This window comes from Grammomys surdaster, unplaced genomic scaffold, assembly GCF_004785775.1.
Source record: "Grammomys surdaster isolate TR1022 unplaced genomic scaffold, NIH_TR_1.0 126219, whole genome shotgun sequence".
NCBI classification, from domain to species: domain Eukaryota; kingdom Metazoa; phylum Chordata; class Mammalia; order Rodentia; family Muridae; genus Grammomys; species Grammomys surdaster.
In genome coordinates this window covers 2,643,933-2,667,750 of record NW_021621022.1, presented here as the reverse complement: position 1 = coordinate 2,667,750, position 23,818 = coordinate 2,643,933, and the positions used below count along the sequence as shown (strand labels likewise).

The 23,818-nt window shown below is 43.0% G+C and overlaps 1 pseudogene; it reads right to left on the bottom strand.

The window, feature by feature from the left end:
- Positions 1-12,470: 12,470 nt before the first annotated feature.
- Positions 12,471-13,058, bottom strand: LOC114613498 (annotated as a pseudogene).
- Positions 13,059-23,818: the final 10,760 nt, after the last annotated feature.

Sequence of the window (23,818 nt, the reverse complement as noted above, 5' to 3'; positions counted from 1 at the left end):
TGGAAAACTGAAAAGACAGTAGACTCTAATAAAAATAGTATGTATTTTAATATGTAAACAACTTGGACAGTCTGTTCACCATGTCTTCTGTTTTCAATGTGCTAGTGCTTTGAACAACTGGAGACCTGCTAACCCAGGAGGGATGACCCTTCACTGAGTCAATCAATTTCTGGACCTAGGAAACCAGTTGCTAAGGAGCCAAGCAAGCTTTTTGTATCCAAAGCACTCACATTCCAACCATCCCTGAGCCACTGTACATCTAGTCCTGACCAAACAAGACCAGGGATCATTCAGTTGGTGACAGTTTCATGCCCCAGAGCCTATCGACAGTGTCCACACTAGCAGACCCTGAACCTGTGCATCTTGCCTTTCCTGTTTCTCTCCACAGAAACCATAGTGAAGGCTGTAGCCCCATGTCCCTTCCCTCCCTCTACTTCATGAATTAGCCTAGTGACATTGTGCCAACCCTCCTACTGTAGATTGCAATAACAAAGGCTCTTTCAGGCAGTCTTGTGATCTGCTATCCTCTCTATAATTGCCAGTTTTCTCATATGTTTTTTCTCATATTCATTTATTTGTGTGTGTGTGTGTGTGTGTGTGTGTGTGTGTGTGTGTGTGAACATGGAGGTTGGAGGCTGACATCAGGTGTCCTCTCAATTGGTTGCCATCTTATATCTTTGAAACAGGATCTCTTGCTGGTTGGCCAGCAAAACTGAGGGATCCTCCAATCTCTGCCTTGGCAGTGCTGAGATTAGAGGTGTTCCCCTCTGTGCCTACTCCCTGTCTACCCAGCTTTTGTGTGGGTTCTGGGAATTGAACTCAGGTCCTCATGCTTGTGTGCAAGCATTTTACCCACTGAGCACTCTTCTCAGCTCTAAGAAATGTTTTAGTTTTAGTTTTTTTGGGTTTTTTTTGTTTTTATTTTTTGTAAATTGTTTTTAGACGGAATCTCGCCATATAGTCTTGGTTGGCCTGCAACTCACTATGTAGACAGCGATCTGCCTGGCTTTGTTTCTGGAATTTGGGGGGGTGGGGTGGTTAAAGGCATGCACATATACCCATGGCCTCTAAAATATGCCTTTAAAAAAGCCAGAATTAAATTATAGGGCATAGAAGATGGTTCTTGGGTCCACTTATAATCACTAACATTGGACTTAAGAGAATGCCGGCGATCAGGAGCCATTTTCTTGGGAGACTGTCATCACTACTCTTAGTTGTCAACTTGACTGTCTGGAATTAACTAAATTCTAAAAGTGTCTGGGCACACTAGTGAGGAATTTTTGTTTAATTAAATCATTTGAGCCAGGCAGTGGTGGCGCACACCTTTAATCCCAGCACTTGGGAGGCAGAGGCAGGCAGATTTCTGAGTTTGAGGTCAGCCTGGTCTACAGAGTGAGTTCCAGGACAGCCAGGGCTTTACAGAGAAACCCTGTCTCAAACGAACAAAACCAAAAATAAATAAATAAATAAATAAATAAATAAATAAATAAATAATTTGAAGTGGTATGATTCACTTCTTAATCCAGATCTTTGAGGTGTGAGGATACACTTTGAATCTAGATCATTTTAGGTAGGAAGACCCACCTGTTACCTGGGCTACCCTTCTGCTGGTGGTCTATATAAAGGACATGGAAGAAGGAAGCGTCTGCTCTTTGCTTGATTGCTGTCACCTTGCTAGCACATCCATTCCTTCACTGGCATTAAAGCCTACTTCTTCAGGACACCTGCATATACTGAAGAGCAGCTGAGATATCCAGCCTTGTGAGGCTTAACAATTACTGGATTCTTGGACCTTCTGTTCAGAGGGAGCCATTGTTGGAGTGCTGGACCTCAGCCTGTAAACCATTTTGCATATATATGCAGAATATGTATATATATATATATATATATATATATATATATATATATATACTCTGTTCCCCTAGAGAACTCTGACTAATACAGAGACCAAGACTGAAGAAACAGAGGAATAGAGGGATAAAACCTAGTGTTCACTAACAGAGCCCAGTGATTTACATAAGATAGGAAAAAGAGAAAAATCCTTGAGAGGCAAGATGCCAACATGGAATATAAATTGTAGAGGAAATAAGAAAGCAGGGTATTCTTGCAAATCAGCTAGACCTTAAATCAGTGTAGTGTCAAAACAGTTCCTGGTTGTGACAAGGATGTCACAGCAGCAGCCTCTCAGATGCCAGAGTCCCATCACAGCGTGCCTTAGACAGTGTCTTACAGAATGTTGGAAAGCTTTCGGAACTTGGGTCAGTCCCTGGGAGTGCATGCCCTGTTCTGCTGTCCTCCAGCCTTTGCTTTGACCAACACTTCCTCTGCAGAGTGTCAAGATACCCATGTAAATAAAACACTAACCTAGATAATCTGATGCTGACTAGTTGAGCTGCACTGAGGAGATATCTTACCAGTGTTCTTCAAAGAGACTGTTATGGCTGATCCTGAAGACCATTGCCATGTCCGCTGGGACCTGTTGAGACACAAAAGAAGCAAAAGGGTAAGGAGAGATGCCAACTGAGAGTGGCTGGCTGTAGTTGTTTAGGTGAAAAATATCCCCCATAGTTTCAGGTATTAAATACTTAGTTCTTGTTTGGGAGGTTTGGTTAGTACAGGCTTACGGGAGAAAGTCCAACACTGGGAGTGGGCTTGAAATTAAAAGTCTTCCACTACTACTATTTTGCCCCCTCTGTTTATTGCTTATAATTTAGGATGTGAGTCCTTCATTTCCTGTTCCAGGCAACAGTTTCTCTGCTTCTGATGCTTATTGCTGGGTGATTCCCAACCATGATGAATTCTTTTTTAAATTTTTACTTTATTTATTTTTATGGGTGTTTTGCCTGTATGAATGTCTATGCTTGGCCGGGCAGTGGTGGCGCACGCCTTTAATTCCAGCACTTGGGAGGCAGAGGCAGGAGGATTTCTGAGTTCAAGGCCAGCCTGGTCTACTGAGTGAGTTCCAGGACAGCCAGGGCTATACAGAGAAACCCTGTCTCGAAAAACCAAAAAAAAAAAAAAAAAAAAAAAAAGAATGTCTATGCTCTAGGTACATGCCTAGTTCTCATGGAGGCCAGAAGAGGGTGTTGGATCCCCTAGGACTAGCGTTACAGAGGATTGTAAACTTCCATGTGGGTGCTGGGAATCAAACCTGGGTCTTCTGAAAGAGCAGTAAATGCTCTTAATCACTCTTAGTCATCTCTTCAGCCCCCCTTCCCTACGCTGGATTCATATCCCTTTGGAACTGTAAGCCTAAATAAACTTTTCTATAAGTGGCCTTGGTCATAATGTTTTATCACAGCAACAGAAAAATACTTGCTTTTGAGAGTAAATTAAAATTAACAAGTGAACACTTGAAATTATTTTCAGATCATAATATTATAGTTGAACAGTCACTATATTTTTCTGAACATGGGGCTGGAATAGGACTCTGATTCAAAATAATAACACTTGACCACTCTGATGCCTTATCTGTAATTTAAATGGGAAATATGTGAAAGTATATTATAACAAACAATTTGTATTTGAATATGTAAATTATTGGATAGTATGTTAACTATGTCTTTTGTTTTCCATAAATGTGGGCTTTAACAACCGGGGCCCTACTGACCCTGGAGAGATGGCCCTTCCCAGGGTTGGGAATTCCTAGAGATAGTACACTAGCTGCTGTTGAGCCTCTTAAATGACCAGGTTCTGACCTGGTCGTCAGATTTGGGAAGGCACCATGAGGATGAGAACATCTTTCAATCTCTGCCACTTGCCAGCTGTTTCACTGTGCTAGTTCTGTGATCAGAAACTTTGGAATCCAATATATGGTTATCAGGCAGTTTATAAAGAAAAGAAGATGTCACACAAAGGGCTTACGTAGTTCAATGTCTGGTACTTAGTAAATAATGTAATAAATGATTACTAATTTAGATAGTATCTGAGCTGTTTATGTTCAGACTTCCCACCAGAGGGTGCCAAACACTAGCCTGGAACATAAAAAGGGTTCCTAAACGTAATTTGTAAAACACAAGATTTAAAAACCTAAAGCCGTAATGTGCGTGGAAGACTTTGCTAACTTCCATTTCTGGCTGCTTCATCCTTATCCTACATCACAACAAGCAAACAAAACTCAACTTCAAGGCTGTTCATTTAAATTAAAGTAATTCTGGGGTTGGAGAGACAGCTTGGTGTTTAAGAGTGTTGTTCGCAGAAGCTCACAGCCACTTGTAACTCCAGCTCTAGGGTACCCTATGCCCACTTCTGTCCTTCATGGGCATCTGCACAAGAGGAGATACACACATATGTGCAAAAGAAAATACATCTTAAAATATTAAAACAATTCTTACAGGTATGTAGTCAGTGAACATTTGTGCATATCAGGCAGCCATTAATGTCAACCATGGTGATATTCAGTGATGGAAGTCACTTCCCGTCTAACAATCACCATGGTGAGATCTTCCAAGTAATGCCTGTAGGCTCCATGAAAAGCCTTCTGATCTTGAAAGTTCTAAATGATCTCTGCATCTTAGAATTGCATTTAGCTGATATATAAGCTCCCCCCCCTCACCTCCCCTTCTTGCTCCAGCCCCACTCACTCTGGTCTCTCGCTCACTTATAAGAGGGCATCAGATCTCATTACGGATGGTTGTGAGCCACCATGTGGTTGCTGAGATTTGAACTCATGACCACCAGAAGAGCAGTCAGTGCTCTTAACCTCTGAGCCATCTCACCAGTCCAATATATAAGCTTTAATTTGGCACATTTTCTTATCTGTTAATAGTTGTGTTCTCTCTGAAAATTGGCTGCAAGAACTGCCAGTTGTTCAGAAGGTCCCAACCCCATGAACTCAGAGGTACATGTTTTCTTTCTAGTCAAAGTTCAGGTATACTTTACACTTGGGGTTTGCTGCCTCAGCAAACCAACTCTGTGTTTAAATAGTAGGTTAGAAATAAGCTTATGATAACACACTGAAGGAAAAGTTGAAAAAAGAGGCGTTGACAAGTGGCTCCATGGTGAAGAGAAATTGTTGCTTATTTCTGTTCACAAGTATTGTGATCATACATGTAAAACAGCCTAAAGACCCAAGAACAGCAATAACAAAAGCAGTGTGTCAGAACCAGTAAGTCACTAAAGTTACAAGATAGAAGACCAACACCCCAAACTTTACATTACTGAATTGAATGATGTACAAAGGAAATAAATATAATTCACAATAACATCAAAAAATTAAAAAGAAACATTAATCAAGGAGGCACAAACTTGTTCCTTGAAAACCACGAAGTATTCTTGAGGAAAATAAACAAAGTAAAAAAGATGCAAATGTGTGGAACGATGCCTCTTTTCATAGGGCTGAAGTCTATTGTTCAGATGTCAAGACTGCTCATAGCAATCTAAAGATTAAATTCAATCTCTATGAAAACTCTAATAATGTGTGTTTCAGAAATACAAAAACCTGCTGTAAATCCATAGAGAATCTCAGGAACCCAAATAAACAAAACCATCTTGTAACAAAGTTAGGGAGTTCTCATTTCCTGACATCATCAGTTGCTGTAAATCCAGCTATCAAAGCAACATGCTACTGACATGGATACAGAAGAGGCTAGGGGTCCAGAAAGGAACATCTGTGTACTGGTCAGTGATTTCACAAATGTCCCAACACCACTCAATAGGATGGAAAAAGACATCTCTTCAGCCAATGGTAGTGGGGGAATTGGGTATCCACATGTGAAAAATGAAGCTGGACTCTTCCATACACAAAATTTAATTCAGAATGAATCAAGGACCTAAATATATTATCGAAGACTATTAGACTCTTATGAGAAAACAACATGCACATGCTATAGACAAGATTTCTTGATTATCACACAAAAGCCAGCCAACAAATGAGCAGATAAATACAAAGTTAGATAGCATAAAAATGCAAAACTGAAGTACATCACGGAAAGAAACCAACAGGGCACAGTAGCAACCCACAGGAAGAAAATATATTCAAATTGTATGTCTTACAATGGGTAAATTCTCAGGATACATACATAACTACTACCTGATGACAGTCATCAGACTAAGTCAGGCAACAAACATTCATAATCTCAGCACCTCAGAGCCTGAGACAGAGGATTACAAGTTTGGAAACAGTCTGGGCCACATAGTGAAACCCCTTGTGGTGAATAGGTTTAGCTGTCATAAATTCGTGTGTCTCAATGCTTGGTCATAGGGTCATAGGTCATAGTTACACTATTAGGAGGTGTAGCCTTACTGGAGTAGGTGTGACCTTGTTGGAGGAAGAGCATAACTGTGTGGGAGGGCTTTGAGGTTTCCCGGGCTTAAGCTCCGCCCAGTGTGGAGTCAAAGCTTCCTCCAGACTGCCTTCTGAACCCAGTCTCCTTCTGCTGCCTGTGGATCAAGATGTAGAACTCTCAGTTCCTCCAGCACCATGTCTGCCTACACGCTCCCATGCTTCCTGTCATGATGATAATAAACAGAACCTCTGAAATTGTAAGCTGGCCTCAATTAAATGTTTTCCTTTCTAAGAGTTGCTGTGGTCATGGTGTCTCTTCACAGCAATGGAACCCCAAGACACCCATTTCCTTTTATTTTTGTTGTGTTTTGTTTGAGGCAGAGTCTTACTGGATAACCCTGTCTGGCCTGGAAATAGATTTGTACCCAGGCTGGCCTTGAACTCAGGAGCTCTCCCTGTCTCTGCTTCTGGAGTTCTGGAATTAAAGGAATGGGCCGCCACATATAACGAGACTGTTGAAAGACAAACAAGGCAAACCAGGTCTGGGTGTGTAACCCAGCGGTAAAGTGCTTGCTTAGCTTGCTCGAAGCCCTGAGCTTAACCTCTAGCACTATACCATGCAGGGTGTGGTGGCACAAGCCTATAATCTCAGCACAGGGGACTCAAAGGCAGAAGATGGGGTTCAGGGTCATTCTTGGCTACACAAACCAGCCTAGGCTGCTATGGTACCAAAGACATGCTTTGTCTCACAACCCAAGGATTGGTGATACAGGACAGCAGTAAAGTACTTGCTTGCCACATATAAAACCATGGGTTAGTGCTCTACAAACAACACACGCACACGCACACGCACACGCACACACAGAGTTAAGATCACACTAAAGTATATAATGCTATAGTCCTTCATACTAAGTAAGATTTTTCAAAAGTCTTTTCATTTGAGATTATCCTTGTCCAAGGAGAAAATTTTAGACATCTTAGTGATAAAAGGCTCAGTTCCTTAAGTATTTACATATCAGTATAGGGGCTGAGAGTATAGCTGGGTCATTCTTCACATGCACAAGGCCCTAGGTTTGTCCCCACCCCTACCACCATGACAAAAAATAAAACTCCCAGACAGATACCATCCTATTACAATTAGAAATTTAGCTCATTCAGACAAATTTCCTGTTTTCTTTCTCTCAGCTGGGGAGTTTCTCAGAAGGCAGTGTGGACCACTTAGCATGCTCTGTTTTGGCATATATCTCTTAAATCTCTTCTGTATTCGTGGTGTCTTTGGGATTCTTTGTCTTATTCATTAATGTCCCTTGTAACTACTAGAAACCATCAAATCAGAAGCTGTACTGACTGAGTTTGAAAGACTCTCCGGTTGCGTTTGCTGATTCCCTGGGGAGACCCCGTCGCCTGCCTGTTCTTCTGCCTTTCTGGACCATTGCCTCAGCTCTGCCAGGGCTGTAATTAGTCTCCTCCCCGTCTGCTATTACACTGGTTGGCTTGTGGTTGGAGGTTTCACAAATTAACACAAACTTCTTTTTTTAAGTTGAAGAGTTCTTAATTAGTTTAAAAATAGCCCTCAGCTCTGCTCATGAGCAGCGGTTTATGGACTGTAGGACGTGTTCTTGTACTAAGGTTGCGCTTCAGATGAGGACGTGAGGTTGTCAAGAGGCCATCTTCGAAAGAGCAACTTGAGAAAGGTTATGGTTGGGTCCATGTCTTTTTCTGTCTCTAGTGCTAGCTGTACGGGGAATGGGGGAGGCGCCTCCATCCCCACAGCCTGTGGTCTGGATCGGAGTGGTGAAGTGGGGGTGGGGCCAAAGCAAAAGTTTCACATCTGACTTAAAGCAATCGCAGGACAAGAGTGTGTTTTGCATCTTCAGATTCAAGAGCCTCCAAAAATGTACCATTTTGATCATATCAAATGTGCCCAGGAAGGCCACAGCAAGCTTATGTGAACTTCACACTAGTCCCATATTTCCAGTTGTTTTAAACATCATTTCTATGATACACCGATGTATAAAAGTCACAAGTTTCTTAGGTGAAATTGTTTCCATTGGACAGGAACAGGAGCTGGGACGCACCTTAGTTGGTAGAGTGTTTGCTGAGCATTTACAAAGACCTGGGTTTGATCTCCAGAACCTGAGTGTGGTGGCCTTACATTAACACTGCCGTTGACAGTTGAAAAACAGCCCTGCCCCTTCTATTTTTGTCTTTAAAAGTAGTTTGTGAAGAACTGGCATTAATTCTTTTTAAAACTGTTTGTTATAATTGAACAAAATCTATCTGACCCTAAACCTTTTTTAAAAAAAATTACTAGTTTAAGGGGCTGAAGAGATGGCTCAGCAGTTAAGAGCACTGGCAGCTCTTCCAGAGGTTCTGAGTTCAATTACCAGCAACCACATGGCAGCTCACAACTGTCTGCAATTCCAGTTCCAGGGAATCTGACACCCTCAAACACCACTGGATATAAAATAAAAATAATTAAATTCTAAAAATTACTAATTTTAATCTCTTGTTACAAGTCTCTCTAGACTGACTATTCTGTCTTGGATCATTTTCTGTCATTTATGCCTTTCTAGGAATTTATTCTTTCTATCTAACTTGGTTAATTTACCAGTAGAGAGCTATTCTGAGCATTCCTCTTCAGTCCTTTATGTTTCTCTGAGGTTGGTAACAATGTTCTTATTTATTGGTTGGATTTAATCTTTTTTATTTATTTATTTATTTTTTATGAGACAGGATCTCACTTTGTATCTCTGGCTGGCCCAAAACTCTCTATGTAGACCAGAGTGGCCTGGAGCTAACAGAAATTCTCCTGCCTTTGTATCCTGAGTGGTGGGATTAAAATCGTGTATCACCATGTCCAGCTTTGCCTATTTTTTTCACAGAACAAGTTTTTTATTTCACTAAAGAAGATATATATGATGATAACTGGTAAAGTTAACAGCTTGAAGATCCAATCACATCAGTGCTGGCTATCAACCCTCAACCCCTCACATCCAAACCATAACACCTTCTTGATAGTCACATTTCATAGGAATGGCTTTCAAGTCCTTAAGAAAGGCACTTCTGAGTTAAGATACACATATCAGAGATAGGGGACAGCTTGACAACTGTAAGCCAATTTAGGTAATCACTATAAAGGGGCCAAGAATCAGCTGTCGGTTAAGCTGGAGGATCATTAGCTTCAGATGGGCTTAGGGTATAGAGCAAGACCCTGTTAAGGAAAAGGAAGGTGAGACAGACAGAGAGAGAGAGAGAGAGAGAGGGAGAGAGAGAGAGAGAGAGAGAGAGAGAGAGAGAGAGAGAGGAAGAAAAAGGAGGAGGAGGAGGAGGAAGAGGAAGAAGAGGAGGAGGGAGGGAGGGAGAGAGAGAGAGGGGGGGAGAGAGAGGGAAAGAGACAGAGAGAAGAGTGGAGAGTGTATCTGGAGGGATTACTCAGAAGACCTGAGTTCAGGTCCTACGGCCCATGTTGGATGGCTCACAGATACCTGTAACTCCAGTTCTAGGTGATTCATCACTTCAGTTCCACGGGCAATCACACTAACACACAAATGCGCATATACATAATTTTAAAAAAACTAAAAATATTTTTAAAAGAAAAGGAAAAGAAAGTCCACCCTAACAACCATAAGTGTTTCTCATAGAAGGACTGACTGAACATACACAGAACCTCACAGAGCTAGATCTTTCCTCCCTGATGTCTGTGTGCACAGGAGGAATTCTCTTCCTGGGAATGAGATGTTATAGGAGCCAGAGGGCAGAGCTGTCCTTTGGGTACACACAGAAGGTGATTAGGTGGTATTTGCAGTCAAGTTGATTCTTTCTCTATTCCTCATCAGCTGCTACAGAAAAGAAATATCCAGTGACTCATTTGGAGAACAATAAGGAGAGCATTGCTGGGGACCATGGTGATAAGAAACTGGCCCACTTGTGGTAAGGGGAGAGAGGTGAGGCTCAAGTTCAAATACAGTCTGATCAAGAATGTATAGCCAGGACTTCCGGTTTGGGACCGAGCCTAGAGCAGGTCGCAGGCAGCAGCTCCGTACCCAACCGCAGAAAACCAAGAAAAACAGGGACTCCCAGGAGCTTGAACTCACGCAGCATCCCAGGTAAAATTGAATCACCCGTGATGCCTGCTATTAGAAGTTCTAACCCAGATGGACCAGAAGCCAGGAGCCTCGCCCTTACCCTCACCCCCTACCTTTTCCCACCTGCACAAGGTCCCCTGAAGCTGGGCAACTGCAAGATCCTGCTTGGCAACTGCAGATAGACTCAAAGCAGTGTACCATATCATCTGAAGAATATCAGGGAGACCATAACTCAAGCAGTGTACCATATCTTCTGAAGAATAGCAGGTTGCAGTCCTCCTCGCCCCCACGAATAACCAGGACCCGCCGGTCGGGTCAAGTGGCACCCAGACGTGGGGCTCGAGGCATGGACCCATCCGGACGGACCCTCATTGAGAGGATGTGCGCACGACATCAAGATTGAGCAAGACAGAGATCATCGCCCGTGACCTGTCGTCCACGGAACCAGGTTGATGCTGCCATCAAGAAGGCAGTTGAAGTTCATTACCATCAGCTGAAAATTGCAGAGGATCCAGAAGTGACTCCGCAGGAGACTGACACAGCTGTCAGCTCCCCTGCCTCCCCCTACGGTCGACCCCTAGACTTCCACGCCCTCCAGAAGGGTTCCTGGTATGCCTGGCTTTGCCCTCATTTCTCTCGCTAGAGAGCTTGGCCTCTTGATCACCACAACAAAAATTGGCTTTTTCCTAAACCAAGGCCACCCTTGATATGGCCGCTAACATTGGGGAGCCTTCCTTTATGACAATATTACACCCCAAACTGACAAATGGTTGGTAACTTGAACATTTACAAGAGACTAGGATGGCTGTGAGTTAGTCCAATGACGGGATTATTGTAGGTCCACTTCCCAGGGGCCCACCCAATGCAGCCGAAAAGGAGTGCGTGGTGCTGGGAGTGGGTGCAGCCTACATGGCCTAAGACAGGGCTCTCACCCTCCTTTCACCCACATCAGAGTCCCTTGACGTTGCCCATCGTCGACAGCCTAAAGCCTTCGACCATCGATGTGACTCGTCTCACATCAGTGTTTTGGGGTTGTGAACTTGTCTAAGACCCCCCATAATTAGACATCCAAATTCAAAACTCACATAGTTGGGATTGAACATAAGACGCCTTCTCTAACTAAACAGAGAAGGGGGAGATGCCAGAAGCCAGGACCCTCGCCCTTACCCTTACCCCCTACCTTTCCCCACCTGCACAATGTCATCTGAAGATTGGCAACTGCAAGATCCTGCTTAGCAACTGCAGATAGACTCAAAGCAGAGTACCATGTCTTCTTAAGAATAGCAGGGAGACCATAACTCAAGCAGTGTACCATATCTTCTGAAGAACTGCAGGTAGATCATAATTCAAGGCAGTGTACCATATAGACCATGACATGTTTCAAGGCACAGGCCAAGAAGATTTTGTACTTTTCTACCACCTGGACCCTCTTACCCCCTCCCCTTGTAAAACATGCTATAAAAAAAAGCATTTCATGTTCAAAAAAAAAAAGAAATTAAAAAAAAAAAAAGAATGTATAGCCAAAGAAACGGTAGGAGCCAAGGGTAGGAAAGAAAAGAGAACATCAGCTGTAATAGGATTGTAGCAAACCAACCAATATGACTCTTAATAAAGGGAGTGCCACCAAATCCGCCCAGAGAATGGTGGAGGGTAGGGGACCCAATCAGATCTCAGGAGCAGTCAGATACCCACGGTGGGTGGAAGATTTATGCTAAATTGACTTAGCTGATATCTTTTTTTTTCCATAGTGCAACCTTTGACCTTTATTCATGTCTGGCCCGCCCATCAAGTCAAATACAAGGCAACTACCCAAAGCAGAAACCCCAGTCCCTACCCTAGACTCCTCCTGTGAACCAAAATATATATAATGCTGGTGTGTAAGATGGGGAAGGCCAAATGGACTAAGAGCCTCACCCCTGGATCAATACATCTGGAGGAGGAGCCCTGCTCAGGAAGGGCAGGGCACCAGTCTGGTTCCCAGAGGTAGGGAGGAAGGGCCCAGCAGCCACCACTTGGGGGTGGGGAAACTCATGCAGTCCTGGGCAAAAAGAAACCAAAAAAAGAAAGTGGAAGTCTTACAAAGGGTGGAATGAGAGGAGGGTAATTTGTACCCCTGTGAAGGGAAGGGTGGAAGAACAGAGGAGGCTTTGGGGAATTCAGAGAATGAGACAGCCACTCTGGCCCTTATTTTTCCAGACCCGTAGGTCCGCCCGAGCGGCTATCTCAAATACCTCCCGCACCTCTTCCTTAGACTTGGCTGAGCACTTAAAGTAGCTGAAGGCACTGATCCTGTTTGCAGCGCCCCCGCCTTCCTCAGATCAAACCGGCTCCTGTTTCATTTTGACCAGCTCTCTCCTGGTCTGCTCATCTTGCCTCAGGTCCTTTTTATTCCCCACTAGGATGGCGGGCACTTTGGGACAAAAGTGATTCACCTCCGGGGTCCATTTGTCAGGAATATTTTCCAGGCTGTCAGGACTGTCAATGGAGAAACACCCGAGGATGAGGATGACGTCAGTGTCCGGGTAGAAGAGAAGCCGCAGGAGATCCTAGTTTTCTTGCCTTGCTGTGTTCCATGGAGCCAGCTCCACCTGCTTGCCATCCACTTCGATGTCTGCTATGTAGTTCTCAAAGACGGTAGGAACGTAGACCTCCGGAAACTGATCTTTGCTGAAGACAATGAGGAAGCAGGACTTCCCACAGACACCATCACCCACAATCACCAGCTTCTTCCAGATTGCAGCCATGGCTCAAACTTCTGCTCCGCCGCCTCCAGCTGCGCGGCCAGTGCCAGAGGCTGAGACTTAGCTGATATCTTAGTTAAGGTTTCTATTGCTGTGAGAAAGCATCGTGACTAAAAGCAACTTGAGAAGAAAAGCATTTATCTTACATTACAGGCTACAAGTTTATCACCAAGGGAAGCCAGGGAAGGACCCGGGAGGCAGGAACTGGAGCAGAAGCTATGACTTCCTTCCAGGGGTTTGCTCATGTTTTCTTATAGCACTCAGGATCACCTGCCCAGGGGTGGCACCACCCACAGTGACTATTGCCAAATCCATCCATCCTCAAAAAGCTAAATGGTTGTACTTCCTGGGTCAAGACCCCATCGAAAGGGAACTGTCGGCACACTCCAGAATACAAGTGAAGCTGAGCAATGCTGTTCATGTTCACTATTGAATGACTAACCAAAAAAAAAAAAAAAAAAACAAATTTACATCAATGCCTCTGGTCTCACTGTGTAACACAGGCTGACCTTGAACTCAGTCTCCTGAGTGCTGGATCACTATAGTGTGTGCTATCATTCCTGTCTGCATGCTAAGTTTGATACATCTATTTCCTTTGGACTTCTAAAATGTAAACTTTGGAAAATTTTCAAACCACATAAGAGTTGAAAGCAGTACAATAAACATTTTATGCCCTTTACCAGACTAAACAATTGCTAATAATTTGTTTGTCCACTCTTCTACCGTATAATTGCATATACATACATGCATAAGTATAAATACTTGCATATACATTTTAAGAAACAACTAGAAGTAAACACAGACCCTGAGATGGTTCATCTTTACCTATTTGAGCATACACCCCTGGGGGAAGGGGACAGTATTTTGTGTAATCTGTAACATTATATCCAATCTAAGAAAATCAAGATTAGCTCAGTAATATGTGGTCTGCAATCTATAATCATACTTCCCAAAATGTCTCTTGTAGCTATCTTCTATCAGTCTGTCTATTTATCTATCCAACTTCTATCTGTCTGTCCATCCATCCATCCATCCATCCATCCATCTTTCTGTCAGCAAGGTCTTACATTGCCCACACTGGCTTCCAACTGCTCTTCCTGCCTCTACCTTCCAGGTACTAACCAGGATTGCAGGCATATACTATGTCCTAGAGTTTCTATTGCTGTGATAAAACACCATGACCAACAACAGCTTAGGGAGGAAAGATTTTATTGGGCTTACACTTTCATGTTACAGTCCATCACTGAAGTAAATCAATGCAGAGACTCAAGGCAGGAATCTGGAGGCAGGAACTAAAGCAGAAGCCATGGAGGAGTGCTGCTTCCTATCTTGCTCTTTCTGGCTTGATCAGTTTGCTTTCTTACCACAGGACCACCCACACAGAGGCACCACCTACAGTGGGTGGTTCCCTTCCACATCAGTCACCAATCATGAAAATGCCCTACAGGCTTGCCTACAGGCCAATCTTATGAAGGCATTTTTCTCAATTGAAGTTCTCTCTTTTCAGATGACTCTAGTGGAGGGTTAAGTTGTCTGTAAAAAGAGAAAAGAGGAGAGGAGAGGAGGGGGGGGAGGGGAGGGGAGAGGAGGAAGGAGAGAAAAGAAAGAAAGAAAGAAAGAAAGAAAGAAAGAAAGAAAGAAAGAAAGGAAGGAAGGAAGGAAGAAAGAAAGAAAGAGAGAGAGAAAGAAAAAGCCAAACCAAACAAGTAAAAACAAAACAAGTAAAAACAAGTAAAAACAAGTATACCAAACAAGTAAAAACAGGATATATCACCGTATCCAGATCTTTTGGTAACACTTCAAATCAAGTTATATGTGTTTAATTCATTTATTTTTAGGTGCTGTCTTTGTATATTACCCAGGCTAGTCTGGAACACTTAGCCTCAAGAAATCCTCCTGCCTCATCCCCCCAAGTTCTGGTACTATAGATGTGAATCATATCAAAGGTTTATGACTTTTTCTTTTACTTTTGTTTGCCTCTGTATTGAGTTTTCAGGGGAGTCTAAGCAGATTTGTTGGAGAATACCCCACTTTGTGGATTTACCCAGTGGAGTCTTCATGCTTAGATTCTGGTTCATCACTACCCAATTGAAGAATATTTGCCACTGTGTCACAGAAATTCTGAGCATTGTCCTGTTGTCACTTGGCTATATAACTGTATCGGACTCTCTAAGCTTGCCCCAGCTCTGAATAAAGCCATGGAGACTTATATTTATTTATGAATGCCTTAGAGCTAGGCTTGTTCCCAAGTACTTTGTATAACTTAATTGACTCGTTTATTCTAATCTAAGCTCTGCCATGTGGCTCATAGGATACCTCTCCTTCAGTCCGGGCTTACTCACCCCGCCCCCCCACGCTCATCTCCCTGGAGGATCCTCCCACACTTTCTCTCACCAGGAGTTTCTTTCTTTTCCCAGAAGTTCCAACTTTTACTTCCTGCTTTTGCTACAGGCCATCAGATTTTTAATAAACCAATCAGAAGGTGAGAGAGGGAGTGTTTACAAAATATAATATAGCCATATGAATAGCAATACCAAAGTCAGGTCTGCATTCAACTCTCTGCCAGCATAGATATCAGCATTTGATTAATACAAAGACAATCTTTACACACTGTGCAATAATATTATCCCAACATGGCTGTAGAGAGAGTCATCAGATTTGAAGTTGTCTTTCTCTTTATAATATCTTAATCACCCGAGAGATGGTATTTATAGAACTACCAGAAAAAAAAAAAAGAAAAGGACAGGTGAAGGAGAGGATGGTGAAGGGGGAGAAAAGCAAGCAAAAGCAAGTTGGCTGCATGGGGTGTCACATATGGTGAGCCTCACTTAAACAGTGTGTGGGGAGGAGGCAGGTGGAGTAAGGAAGCATGTGCCAGAGAGCAAACCAATGTGGCTTCACTAAGGATTGGACATTGGCCCTGCCTGATCCAAGTTCAGTGAAAGTATGTGACCCCAGCACTAATCATGAAATTAGCATTGTTGACATTCCCACCTAGTTAATTTTCTTACTATTAAATTAGGCTTTTATTTTAGATGTGTCTCTTTATTTTAATTATATCCAATTATATGTAATTACACATTCTTAGTTCATTGCATTATGGTCACGAGCAGAAAAAGCACTTTGCCAAAATAGTGCTTCAACTCTCCTGATGCCTCCTCCCTCACTCTTCTATTTAAATGCCAGTGTCTCTGAGGAAGTGGCATTCATCCACATGCGTTACATTTCCGTCTTGTAACAGGGTCCTGCACAACATGTTGTTAGTCATTGCTCCTATGGACATACAGCATATGTCAGCATGAAACTGGGTGGGCTTCTGTGACTGTATAAAGCAGGGGAGGGCAGTGGGAGGGAAATTGTGTGGCATCTGAGTTATGCTGTGAAAAGCACAGGTGTCCACTTTGCTCTAGGAAATGCTCACTTTTAATGCCTTTGTCATCGTTGAATTCAGCCCAGCTACTCATGCTGCCACCAGAAGACTGATGGGGATATGAACCAGCTCCCAAGGAGAACACTGGGAAGGCAGGGGAGGGCAAAAAAGAGTATAGGAAGTGGTGGCAGAGAAGGGGAGAGGAGGTGAGGGGAGGAAAAGGGAAGGAAGAAGAGAGGAAAGGAAAGAAAGGAGAATGGAGGAAGGGAAGGAGAGATAAGAAAAGTAGGGAAGTCCTGAGCCAGTCTATCAGCCCCATCAGCTCCATTCACTAACCAATGGACAATGCAGTTTAAGCAATTATGTCTGCAGTGCATATTTTTTGAGACTATGTCCACACTGGCTATGGCTATGGAGTATACATTGGCCTTGACTTCAGCAATTGACCTACCTCAGCCTTCTTAGTGTCGAGGTTAAAGACATGCCACCACACTCACCTTGGAATGATTGTCATCCAGCATCACTGGGTAATCCCACTTTGCCACTTTCTTCTCAAGCCCCAGAATTCTGTTGTGTCTGATCCCCCAAACTAAGTGACTTTGTAGCTGAGACACAGGAATTCCAGATGTAGGAATATGGCTATGAGGATGTGACATATGAAACATAGACCCATCCAACTTTTCATTGTTGCTAGCTACAATGAACCCTCAGTCTTCCTAGGCTTAGGTAAACCAGGCTGTCTCCTTCCAATATGCACATTCCTGGTTTTGTAGAGAAATTTTAATCCAGCAACATGGATGTTCTGGCAAGGGATCACACCCAAAGATATGCAGACACGCCATATACTTTTAATCCCTCTGGCTGGAATACAGACAGAATTTTAATCCCAAACAATGACATCTAACTGAAAGGGGCAAAGTGATGAATAAGAGAAGGATTTGACAGAATTAGTCAGAGATAGCATACATCCTACTGTCATGAGAATAGACAGGAAAGAAGCTACTTCAGAGCAGAGAGGAGTTCAGTTCAGTGCAGTTCAGTTGAGTGCAGTTGAGTTCAGTTCATGGATTTCAAAGGCAGTCTTTTCAAGTAGATCAACTCACTCAGAAGCTGAGAGAAACCAATCTAAATCAGTCAGCTTGGAGAGGAGTTTGAGCCAGAACAGCTGAGTTGAAACAGCCAGCCAGGGTTCAGAAAGAGCTAGAAAGAGCGAACTTATTCAACAGTAAGTCTTGCAGACTGAAATATTCTAGGTCTAGGTTAGCAGACAGAGACTGAAAGCTGAAGCCTTCAAGGTCTGGGCTTGCAGAAGATTAGATCGTATGGAAACTAGAAACTTCCAGGCCTAGTCTTAGGAATAGTTAGAAACACTCCGGGCCCAACCCAAGCCATGTATGTAAAGCTTGGGTACAGCTCTCATCTCATCCCTTCATCTGAGGAAATAAAAGTGACATTTACATTTTCAGGGTCTCACCGTTGAAGGCTGTGCAAAAATAAATCTAAATTACATCATTGGAATACCAAGGGCTTATCTTGGATTCAGGTGCCCTGGGTACCACACTGCTGCGGTTGGCCTTTGGAAAGACAGCACATCTTCCAAGCTTCACTAGCTGGGAACAATGCCTACTTGCTCCAGGCCAATGAGAGTCATGTGTGAGAGTACATTTGAAGACATGTGCAAGCTGCAAGCCAGAAAGTGACTGAAGGAACTTATCAAAGTCACTGTTATTCATTTGTTCCAGCTTTGTCACCAATGAGTGGGACTAGAGCAACACCACACTCCCATCCACCCTCAAAGTACTGCTAAAAACCATCTGCATTGATGTCTAAATCAGAGAAGCGAGGGCAGGGTGAGCCAGGATGAATGACTATGGAAATTCAACAACTCCATCTTGACTGATTGCTAGATGTAGACACTAATCCAGGTATTAGACATACTGTCATCCAGAAATTGTCTTTGCCCTCTGAGAATGTACTGCCCGGTGGGAAGTTCTGGGCATATGACAGTTCTTTTCCTATGAGGTTTGGTAAGGTGGCAAAAATCAGAGAGTAGCCTGTGGAGTGGCAGTGGAACATGCAGATCATTGAATCTTCACTTGATTATTTGTGTCTGGATTTGGACATGTTGTTGGAAAAGTAACTAGATGCTAAATAACAGTTTTCTTATTTGAAAAAATAGATTCAGCCAGGTTTAGTCCTGTAGCTGCTAGCACTGCCATAAAGAAATATATCAGAGCTGGTGGTCTAAACAACAGAAATGAATTTTTCTCACAATTTTAGAGGCTAGAAGTCCAAGATTAGAAACCCACATGGTCTCTGAGATCTTCCTTTGGCTTGAAGATGGTCACTTGCTTCTTGTCTTCACATAGTGTTCCTGTCCCAATCTTTTCTTATTAGGTGTTGTGCAGGCTCATGTTCTGTTAAGTTGGCATAAGCTAGAGTCATCAGAGAGGAGGAATCCTGTCTTAGTTTAGGTTTTATTGCTATGAAGAGACACCATAACCACAGCAACTCTAAGAAAGGAAAACATTTAATTGGAGCTTGAAGTGGAAACTTCTGGTTTCTTTGGAAAGTCAGTTATGTCAAATGATGTTTTGCTGGGACACACAGGTGAAAGGATGCTTTGATAAAGCAGACACTTGAAAGAATGTTTCACTGAAGCAGACACAGGTGAAAAGATGCTTTGCTAAACCAGACATATGAAGGAATGTTTTGCTGAAGCAGACATAGGTGAAAGGATGTTTTGCTAAAACAAACAGATGAAAGGACACATGATGTTAAGAAGGAATATAAACACAACCCAACAGATAGTAGAAAATGCTGGACTGTACACCTTGCCACCTTACTGGTCATTGCTTGTCATGACTTCATAGAAAGAAATGTACCAAAAAAACCTTCTGGTGGTGTTCTGGTGGCTTCTTGCCATTTCCTTGGACTCAGTCCAGTCGGCAGAGTGAAGTGGAAGTTTCTGGATATGTTACCTGATACAGACTCATGTGGAGTTTTACTAAGACAGACTCCCATGGTGTTTTACTGAGTGAGGTAAGGCCTGTGGGAGGACATGTGATTTTTGGAAGGAATATAAATAGGACTCAATGGACAGTGATGGCTGGCTAGCATAGCTAGCTTTACACTTCATTGGCCTCTTGTCTTTGTCTTTGCTGATTTTCACTTCGTTGAGAGAGGCACAGCAGAGAATTCCTGGCGTCTCTGCTGGTCCTGATCTCTCCTGCTGACTTGTGCCAATTCGGTGGTAGCTTAGCTTTTTCTGCTGGGTCATGCCACTGCTGCTGATTTGCGTTTACTCTCATGGCACTACTGAACTGGACTGCAGGTATCCTGACAATTGGAGATTGAAATCGCCCCAAGGAACTTCTTCTAAACAGCATATAGCAGAGCCTTGTGGCTTCATCTGGATAAACTTGCCATTGCTGATTTGTGAACAGTGTTTTTAAATGTACTGAGCTGCTGAACTGAATTGCTGATATCCTGACAACACTGATTGATTTGCTCCAAAGAACCTTACTAAACCTTACTGAACTTATTAAAACTTACTAAACTTAGTAAACTAAAGTTACTCCAAAGAAACTTACTAAACTTACTTAGTCCACTTCCCCTGTATCCTAATAACCTTTCTTTCCCATTACATCTGGTGGGTAGTGGGCTAGAAGGGAGGTTGAAACATTTAAGAACCCCTATTAAAAGTAGGTTTTGAAGAATTGGAACCTACAGGGGCTGGCTTACAGTTTCAGAGGTTTAGTCCATTATCATCACAGAAGGAAGTATGCAGTATACAGGCAGCCATGGTGCTGGAGAAGGAGCCAAGACTGTGTGCCACACTGGGCATAACTTTAGCATATATGACCTCAAAACCTACTTTCACAGTGGCATACTTCCTCTAACAAGGCCACACCTCCTTATAGTGCCACTCCCTAGGAACCAAGCATTCAAACATATGAATCTTTGGAGGCTATTCCTATTTAAACCACCACAAAGCCTCAATTGAGAAAATGCTTTCATAAGATCAGGTCAGCCTGTAGGGCATTTTCTTAATTAGGGATTGATTAATTATAGCTTATTGTAGGTGGGTCCACCCTGTAGCGGGAAATTTTCCCTGCAAGTTGGGAGGAGCTAAGGTGGGAGGAGTAAGGAGAGGAAAAGGAAGAGTAAGGAGAGGAAGGGAAGAAGGAGGAGGAGGAGGAGGAGGAGGAGGAGGAGGAGAGAGAGAGAGAGAGAGAGAGAGAGAGAGAGAGAGAGAGAGAGAGAGGAGGATGGAGAACCATGCTTGAACCGAGAGCAGTCCTGGGTAACAACTTATATCTAAGTTAGTTAATTGGTTAACACCTCTAATTGTGTGAGCATCTTGTTAATTGAGTGTTACCAAACATATAAAGCCTTTGGTTAATCATTAAGCATTAGAGTCTCATTTCTACCAGGTACTGCATGGATGGCAAGATGGTCTGGGCTTAGCCCAGCCTTGTGGAGACAGTGTAGAAGATTGGCAGAGCCATCTCCCATGCTGACATCTCGTGGGTGGCAGGGCTGGTGTTTCTAGCTAGCCATTCCTAGCTGTGGCACACGCATGGCCTCTGGTCATTTCTAGCTTCGGAGCACACGTGGCCTCTGGCCTTGGAATATAGTGGCAGAGCTAAGCAAAGCTGCCACCACATAGATAGTCAGCCAGTCTAGCGGCCTTCTTTAAATAATTACTGCAACACCTCAAGTTGCTAATATTCCTGGGTTCTATAAGAAATCAGGCTGAGCAAACCTTGGGAAGCAAGCCAGTAAGCAGCACCCCTCCATGGCCTCTGCATCACTCCTGCCTCCAGGTTTCTGCCCTCACTGCTTTTGGTGATTGTACTGGCTGATTTTGTATGCCAACTTGGCACATGCTGGAGTTATCACGGAGAAAGGAGCCTCCCTCAAGGAAATGTCTCCATGAGATCCAGCTATAAGGCATTTTCTCAATTAGTGATCAAGGGGGGAGGGCCCATTGTGGATGGTGCCATTCCTAGGCTGGTAGTCTTGGGTTCTATAAGGAAGCAAACTGAGCAAGCCAGAGGAAGCAAGCCAGTAAGCAGCAACCCTCATGGCCTCTGCATCAACTCCTGCTTCCTGACCTGCTTGAGTTCCAGTCCTAACTTCCTTTGGTGATGAACAGCAATGTGGAAGTGTAAGCTGAATAAACCCTTTCCTCCCCAACTTGCTTCTTGGTTATGAATGGTGTTTGTGTTGGAATAGAAACTATGACTAAGACAATGATGAACTTTTATATGAAACTGAGTAAAATAAACCCTTTATTCCTCAAGTTGCTTTTGACCATGGTGTTGTTATCACAGCAATGGTAACCCTAAGTATAACAGGTATCATGAGTGTAGTGTGCCAGAAATATAGACAAACACATTTGTGCCATTCCTCAGTGTCAGAATTAAGCATTGACATATTTATAAGTTATGATGGTTCAGATGACAGCAATTAATCATATAATCCCATTTATTTTGATAACCAGGGCAAGGTAAAAATGTAGGTTTTATTCCAATCTTAATTACTAATGTTAGCTCTCATATCATCTAGCACAAGGCAAATATATTTATATATTTTACATATCTACATGCATATATGGGTTACAGAATGAATATAAGTTAAAGAGGCTGCAGCATAGTTCAAGAAGTTTCAGAAGAGGGCTGAGAGAGTCTTTATTTATAAGACAATGAACAGGAACAGTGCCTGTTTTTGCTGCTGCAGTCAAGGTTTGAGAGTGATGCTGCAGGGTTCAGTTAAACAGTAAAAATCCAAATTGGGTGAGGAGCCACAAAGAGCATGTCAGGTCCAGTCCAGTTGGGTAACCATGTGGACAGGCAGGCAGTGGAGTAGACAGAACCAATGGCAGAGGACGTAGCAGAGCCAAAGCTCCAGAAACAGTCATGGAGTCCACTGCTTGCTGGTCTTTGATCCACACTGTATCTGATGACAGGTTAGTGTGGGGCCATTATATCAGAGTGTTGTGTGTCTATCACTTTATGGGGTCCAAATTAGGTAGTTGTATTCTTTCCTTGGTCTGGTGTATCTGATAAGTTCTTGGGTCTGGTTTCTGTGGTATAATTTTTTAATACGCAGGTGCCTGTACAGACCCAACTCATTCCCAATAAACGTATAGCATGTCTCCCTTTTGATTCCCAGGGACAAGTCATTTATCAGTCTGTGCTGATGGGTGGAACCTGGCAGATGAGCAATTGCTGTTCCTCCCAGGGGCTGCAGTCATCCTTTGCCCTCAAAATGGAGTCAAAACTAGCTTGTAAAGTGAAGTCTCCCAGGGCAAGGCACAGTGCGCAAAACCACTGGAAAACCCAATGTGGAGTAGCTTTGAACAGGGGATAATCTGATCTCAACACAGGACACAAGTCACCTTTCAATTGATTACCTCTTAAATATCTTTATCTCCATATGGAGTCACCTTTAGATGCATAGAAATTAGGGCAGCAATATATGAACTGAGGAATATAAAATTCAACCCTTAACTCCAGCCTGTGAAGTAGCAATGCATGCAAAACCATCAGCATGTTCAATAATGTGGAGCGCTATTATCACATGGTGCTGTAGAGCTCACACAATGTGGTATCCTTTGTCACAGGGGAAACTGGGAGACAGTGACATCTGACATAAAATCTGAAGGATGTCAGACACTAAGAGATCAAGAGGACAGATAGAGGTTGAAGAAGAGGTTCAGTGTTTAAAAGCATTTTCTGCTTTTGCAGAGGACCTATACTCTTATTCCACTTTCAGGAGATTCAGTGCCCTCTTCTAAATTCCATGGTCACTGCACACACATGGTCCACATACATGTATGCAGGTAAAACACTCATACACATAGAAACTGAATAAATAAATAGATTTTTTTAAAGAAGGCAAGATATTGAATGAGACTAAGGCTGATAGGAATGAAAAACAAAGGTCAGTAGAAATGAGGCCTTCTGCCCCACCCCACCCCCAGATGGTTTCTCTGTGTAGCCCTGGCTGTCCTAGTGTGGTCAACATCCTCAGCCATCAGGGAATGTAAATTAAGTAAACATTGAGACTCCTCATTGCCGTTAGAATGGTCATCATTAAGAAAAAAACAAATGCAGATCTGGGAAACAGCTCAGTCAGTAAAGTGCTTGCCATGAAAGCATAAGGACCTGAGTTTGCTCCCCTAGAATACACGTACAAAAGCTGGGTGTAGAGTAGCTAAGACAGCTCAACCAGAAAAGGTGGCTGCCACCAAATTTTATGATCTGAGTTTGATCCCGTCCAAATAAGAGAAGCAACTCCTATAAGTTATTCTCTGATCTCTACAAGCAGATCTATGAACACACACACACACACACACACACACACACACACACACACACACACA